Raw genomic sequence first — 7,085 nt, 5'->3', positions numbered from 1 at the left:
TCAAATTCATAATATACATTGGCATTGAAACATAAGTATTTTCATTGTCTTTTTTATAATTAAAAAGTAAGTTTGTAGATATAATTTACTTGAAAAATGTAAAATAAATTTTATTGTAGCTTGTGCCATCTTTTTGAAAAGGTAGCTTTTTTCATTACATTATCACCATCAAAAAAGGTAATATATTTCTGTAAAATTTGACCTCCCCCCGTGGTTTGTGTCAAATGTTTACGTTTTGAGACCCCTTGTATCCGAAAAACAGATTTTTATGAATGTATCTGAAAATGGAAAACGTTGCATTATGAACACCCTACAAGATTATCCTAAAAATATTTTAAATTTTTTTGGAAAACCGGAAATTCAAATTCTTATGGCACAAAAAACGTTTAAAAATCAAAAAATGCCATTTTAAGGTCGAATTATGTAAGATACAACAAAGTATCAAGAGCAGTTAGGCGACGTAAGCTTTGAGTGGGAGTCCTTGGACGAGATATGGGAGAATTTAAAAGAGAAAGTAAAAGGGTGTGTGCAAAAGAATGTATTTAGGAAGAAGAAGAAAGGAATGGTGAAGCCGTGGTGGGATATGGAATGTAAAATGACGAAGAGATAGGTAAAAAAGAAGTACAGGAAGTGGAATCATTAATAGGTTTAGGAAACGTACGGTATGGACATAAATGAGAAGATAGGGTGTGGCGAAAAGAGAAAAAGTTTTAAAGATTCATTTCAGGGATTAGATGCACGGAAGAGAGAAGAGGGGATTTGCAGAACGATGAGTGTATTATTTTATGGAATGGAGGTATGGATACAGGAGAGGTATGTAAAGTAGACACTGGGGTTGGCAAGGAATACGCCGAACTATATTTTCAGAAGGGGGCAGAAAGTACGAGTTTAGGGATTATAACGGGGAGTCGAGTGTGTAAATATGAGGAGAAATTTTTAGAAAAGGGGGCAGTAAGTTGGTTAGGGAGTGTTGGTGGGAGAAGGATAACAGACGTAGGAGTTGGAAGATGAAGGTGGAAAGGGAAAGGTATTTTAGAACGAATGTATTTCCGATTAATGAAGTGAAAAGGATGCACAAGGAAGGAAGATATATGAGTTGGTTTAAAAGAATGGCATGGAGAAAGAGAAGGCAAAAGGAGATGAGAGAATAAGAGTGTCAACGTTTAACGGGAACTATGTGTGGATTATGCCTAAGGAGAGAGCGCAATATTTTTGAAAAACGAGAGCAACAAAGTCCGGAACTTATAGCGAGAAGGCGAGGCGGTTGCATGGAAGATTTTAACAGGTTCTGGCTTTCTAGAGAGAAGAGAGTGTGTGAATTGTGTGAGAAGGGGGATGCAAAAGTTGAGCACTGGTTGGAGGAGTGTAAAGAGGTGAAAAGGAGAGAGATAAGCACGGAGGTATTGTTGTATAAAAGGGGGGACAAAAAGGCAGAAGCATGGATGAAGGGGGTGTTGAGAAAGATGGAGAAGAAGAGAATGAAGAGAAATGGAGAAGGAAAGCTTGTAAATAGTAAAGAAAGTAGGTGTAAAAAACTGTAAATATTGTAAATAGTAGATAAGTATTAGTTGTTAGCCGCCGAGTCTGTTAACACAAGAACTTTCGAAAGAATTGAGCGATTGGATCGGCCTTTGATATATTCTCCGGCCCTAAATTTAAATTCAATTTCGTTAGCCAGCCATTTTAGATAAAAACAATAAAAGTTAGAATATTTTCAAAATTAAAAATAAAAAATTCCATTTTGCGGGCAAACTAGACGGGATAGGACAAAATATGATTCAACAAAAATTGTGCATTTAAAAAAGATTTACCAATGTTTTATTAATGATTATTTTATAGGTCAAGCAATTTTTGTTATATTATTAAAAACAGCATTAAAAATAAACGAAAAGTTTGTGCACAAACGACAGAAGCTACAAACATAATTCGTTGTAAACTGAGTCACTTGTCCTGGCATACGAAAAGCTAGTTTTCATGTTAGAAATTAATGTTAGTTTGCCTTGTGACCTTGAATACTACACCACGTATTGTTTATAGTACTATTTTCATTTGAACAAAAAATCAATTAATTAATTCGACAATATTAACCGGGACAGCCTGTCTGTCTGCTCTTCCGTGAGTCTAGAATTTAGTTTACTGGCATGATAATTTACGAAAGAATTGACAGATTGGATTGGCCTGTGCTATACTCCTTTAGTGTCTTAAACTAAAGGACAAGTACGGTTATCTTCTTTATGCATAATGTTTCCCCTAAGGATTCACATGACTTCCATTTGTTAAAATTTTTTGGCCTATATATTTCTAATAAAATCTTTTCCTTACTAGTTATAAGTAATTGACAAATATTTACTTAAAATCTTATATTTAGCACTTGTTAGCGTACGAGTAAGTAAGCGATCGACAGCGAGTGTTTAAGGGAGGGAGAGAGAGAGAAAGAGAGAGCGAGAACACATCCGCATCTTAGTCTACTTATCCTTTTACATAAATATTACTTACAAATCTTTACACTTCTAATCTAAGCGACTTCTGTTTCATTTTTCTTTCACTTCTCTCGTACCTCCATTTTGCAATTTTTTCCCTACGCATTCTTTCTCATTCACTCCTCCACTACCTGGCAACTCCTTTATCCATCTTCCCCTAATCTATTCTACCCTGGAATCTTGACCATATTTTACCAAATTCATATATTCTGCACTTTCTATTCTTGCCCTTTTTCCAATACATCCCCTCCCTTACCACGTTTCCTAATTTAAATGTTGTTATTCTGGTTCACATTCTCTCTCCCCAGCCGTTCTCTAAATACTTTGGTACTTCTTCCTCTTTATCATCGTATATCATTTATTAAATGTTGATTCCTCAATAATCCCCTATTTTTTTTTAATTTTCTTCCCCTCTCATTTTTTCCTATTCTTTATAGTTTACTTTATAGTTTACTCCAGTTTCGTGTTCTACATATTTCTCGAATTTGTGTAACCTTCTTCTTCCTATTCTTTTACTTCTAACGGTATTCTCTTCCATCTCCTCTTCCATTCTTTCTTTTATTTCCATCATTTTCTAAATCTAATTATCTTTGTCTTTTCTACATTTGAATTCAACTTTTTCCCATCTAAGCATTTCTCTAATCCTGTGATTAAGCCCGCCATCCCTTCTTCATATTCTGCCATGAACACTATATCGGCTGCGTGTGCAAGTTAATACAGGGCGTCCAATGAGAACTGCAGTTAATTTTGTGGGGGAAAGGGGAGTTGTACAGAAAAAATAAGCAAACAAGTACCTGAAATTTGTTAGGTTTGATGTTTATTCTGGGTAGGCATGTTTTATTCTTTGCAAAGAATTGATTCTTTAATTGATCTAAGATTAAATAGACGATAATCAATTTTCAAAAGATCAACTTCAAGAGAATTAATCTTCTGAAGATGAATCTTTTAGTGACGCGTGCAAAAAGTTAATTTAGGAAATCAGTCTTCAATTTCAATTGTTGTTGAATATAATAAACCTTTTCATTTAAGGAAAGCATCAACAGTGGGACTCCGATGCTGTTCCGAAGTCGAAAGTCGAAAGAACCTCTCTTTCTCCACACGTTAAAAAAGGAATTGCGTTCGATTTTCGACGTTCGATATGGTATCATAGTCCCACTGCAGGACGCATGTCAGGCGATATTCAAATCTTTCGAGCAATGTTCACAAGAGGCAGAAATAAAAAGATATTGGAAGTCTTTTTCGCACTTACCAAATTTGAATGGGTCTCTTTTCAATTATATTTTATAGAAACAGTACACTTTAGGAACACATTAAATTTAATATTTAAGTCTTTAACACTTGATCATCCTTCTGATACCTCGCCCTCGAGTTAGTGAACGATAGGTACACCGTAGTAATCATGATTTCGGACAACACGATCACTTCTGGTCACTGTGTACGGATCAGCCTTGGCCGGCTCAATTAATGTTCTTAGCACCTTACGTTTTTCGTCTGGATCAATCATTCCCAAATTATCGTCAGTGGGCTCAATTTCGCCTTCTTCCAGCTGATAATTCGTTTGCTCAGGTGTTTCATTTTGGAAACACTCGTTGTCATCTGCAACTAAGTTGATCCTCATCTCGCATATCTACTTCTTTTTGTTCTAACCATGGAGAGCAAAGTTTAATCTGAGTAACATGTGCGGTACTAGCATAATGACGCCCGGATTTATCCACTCGTAGGTTTGCAACTCCGTAAGTATCGCCAAGGAAAACTCTATAAACAAGAAGCAGACATCGATATTTTCGTAAAAATTTTGTAGATTTACAGTTGGACACTGGATTTACCCTCATCGCCACCAGTTCTCCAATTTGTTAGTGAATATTCCAGATTATGGTCTTGATCTAAAAAAACTTGAGGCCTTTTTTGCTTATTTTTGTTGTGCACACCCCTCCCACATACAAAATTAACTACAGTTCTCGTGGGACACTCTTTATATCTTTTCCTTCTCTATCCTAACTCTTTCCCAACCTTTTCTCCTCATTTTACCCTCCAAGTCTCTCTAAAAATTTTTGATACTCGCTGTATTAATCCCTCTCTTATCCTGTTTTTCATCATAAATTTTTCTATTTTGCCTTTGTCTAATAAGTCAAACGCCACCTTCAAGTCAACGAACATTGCTATTATTTTCTCTTTTTCCTTTTTAATCCTCTAATTTGCTAGATAGCTCAGAACATATATGTTTTTCATTAACCCCATTTCTTTTCTTAGCCCTGTCTGATTCGATGTCTCTATATTTTTTTCTTTACTTCTTTCTTCAATCTATCAGAAAACAACTGTTACATATACTTTGAATTTTGGTATCAGCCTAACACCCCCTATAATCTTGTCGCAAGAGTCCAACTGAGTATTCGAATAGTCAGCAGATTCCATTATTGGTTATGCTGTCAAAACTAAAATTATGAAAACTAAAAGCCGTTATGATAATCTTGTAGAGTAATTTTTGGGTTTGTGAACAAAATCATTAGGATAAATTGTTGGCCTTCAGAGAGAACTTTACAGAAAACTTGTACATATAATTTGTTCCATTGAGAAACGTGGTCGTAAAAATATTTAGAACGCCCTAACTTCTTGAATTTTTATCCAAATCGCTGGATAGCGAAATAAAATTCAGTTTAGGACACCAAAAGAGTGTACCAAAGGCAAATCTAATAGATTAATGTTTCTAAAAGTTATCGTGCAAACAGACAGACGTACATAGATGCATATATACATACGTACACGTGCATACATACGCATGCATATATACACATGCGTACATACATACAGAAAGAAAGACGGCCACATTCGTAAAAATATGTTTTTCGTATTCGGTGGGTCTTAAAACGTGGACATTTGACAAAATCTGGTAGGATAAGGGGGGGATTTACACCAATCTAATACCTTCTCTGATGAAAATTTAAAAAGAATGAACGCTGATTCCCTGATTGACGAGGAAGAATTTATAATAGAAAAACGAAAGAAGCACTCCTAGAACGCTTTAAAGAATCAAGATTTCAAATGGAAATTAATTAGAAGAGGAAAATTAGATCCACAAACATTATTACATTTCCAGAATCTGATTAATATTTTTAACAAAGAAACTGAAATTGAACAGAAGAAAAGGACAATTTACAAAATGCATCAAATTTTAATTTAAAAAAAGTGCTGCGCCAAAGGGTACTCTAACTGTTAAGTATACAGAGATACCCCAAGAAACTGAAGGCCTCCTTTATCTTTTATTAACTGAGTAAGAAACTAGAAAAAGACATACACTACGATTGTTACTAAATGACGTAGACCGAGTTCAATTTATAACTGACTCCAAAACAAAAAAATACGGATTATTAAAACTGATTCACAATAACTGCGAAGAAAATAAAATAACGGTTTATGTTTTCCAACAATTAGAGGGAACAAATAAAAGAGAATTAATAAAAAGAATCGCATGAAGGACTGTTAAGAAGGCACTACTCTGACGAAAAAACCTCACAAAAAACGAGACGAAAACATAACCGGTCCAATATTATGAATGACGTTAAAGAATACATTAAAAGTTGTATTCAATGCTAAATAAATAAAAAAAACTACAAGAAATACTTACAAATACATAACCTTGATATTCTACGAAAGCCTAATGAAAAATTAGACATGTTGGCTTATAATCAAACAGTCAACAATTACGCTGGGTACACTCCGCACGAGCTGCAATTCGAATACCAACCAAACATAATATAGTACGAGCTGCAATTCGAATACCAACCAAACATAATATAGTTCCTCTTGATAAAACATAATTTTCTGAATTATTATATATTAGTGAAATAGGAATCCAGTGTAAATAAAAGCGAGCATCAATTGTTATAAATAAACCATGATTGGAAGAAACATTATATTTATTACTAAGGCCAATGCCTATTCCTGTAGATAATTTGTTCAGTACATGCAACTACTAAGATTGACGAAAAATTAATTCTATTTAAAAAATACAAACTATTCATTCAGATAAAAGGAAATTTTATAATACAAGGCCAAGGACTGTTCTTCAACTACTAATTACGTAATCCTAAAAACAACAACTAAATGTGACGATCAAATCGAAGTGGATGCGATTCTAACTACAAAGACCGAATTTACAATTATTAAAACTCTAAATAAAAACAACTCACAACACTTACTAAGACTATGTTTGGTCGTATTGTTGTTGTTCCCACGAGAAGCTAGGGAAAGGGGTTCGTCCATCCTTGTAGAGCCCCGCATGCAAGGATAAGGCTGCATAGTCTCAGAGGTCGCCCGGTATCCCAGAGTCATCGTTCTAGACACCTCACCCAGGTGCCATTCAGCTTTCGGCAAGCTTTGCGCTTGCAGGTTAATTACTCCGGGACCACTCCTGAACAATTTTCTGCGACTGCCTATTAATTCTTGTAACCATATCACAAATATATCACAGAATTTTTAAGAGGTTTTAAAAGATTTTCGAAGATATCAATAATTCCAAGTGACTGAGAAGGCTCTAAATAAGATATTTCAACGCATTTAATCAGATTTAATATAAGTTTTAAGGATTTTAATCTATTAATTAAGACA

The sequence above is a fragment of the Belonocnema kinseyi genome, chromosome 5 (assembly GCF_010883055.1).
Source record: "Belonocnema kinseyi isolate 2016_QV_RU_SX_M_011 chromosome 5, B_treatae_v1, whole genome shotgun sequence".
Classification (NCBI taxonomy): Eukaryota; Metazoa; Arthropoda; class Insecta; order Hymenoptera; family Cynipidae; genus Belonocnema; species Belonocnema kinseyi.
Note: the sequence above shows the minus strand (reverse complement) of the source record.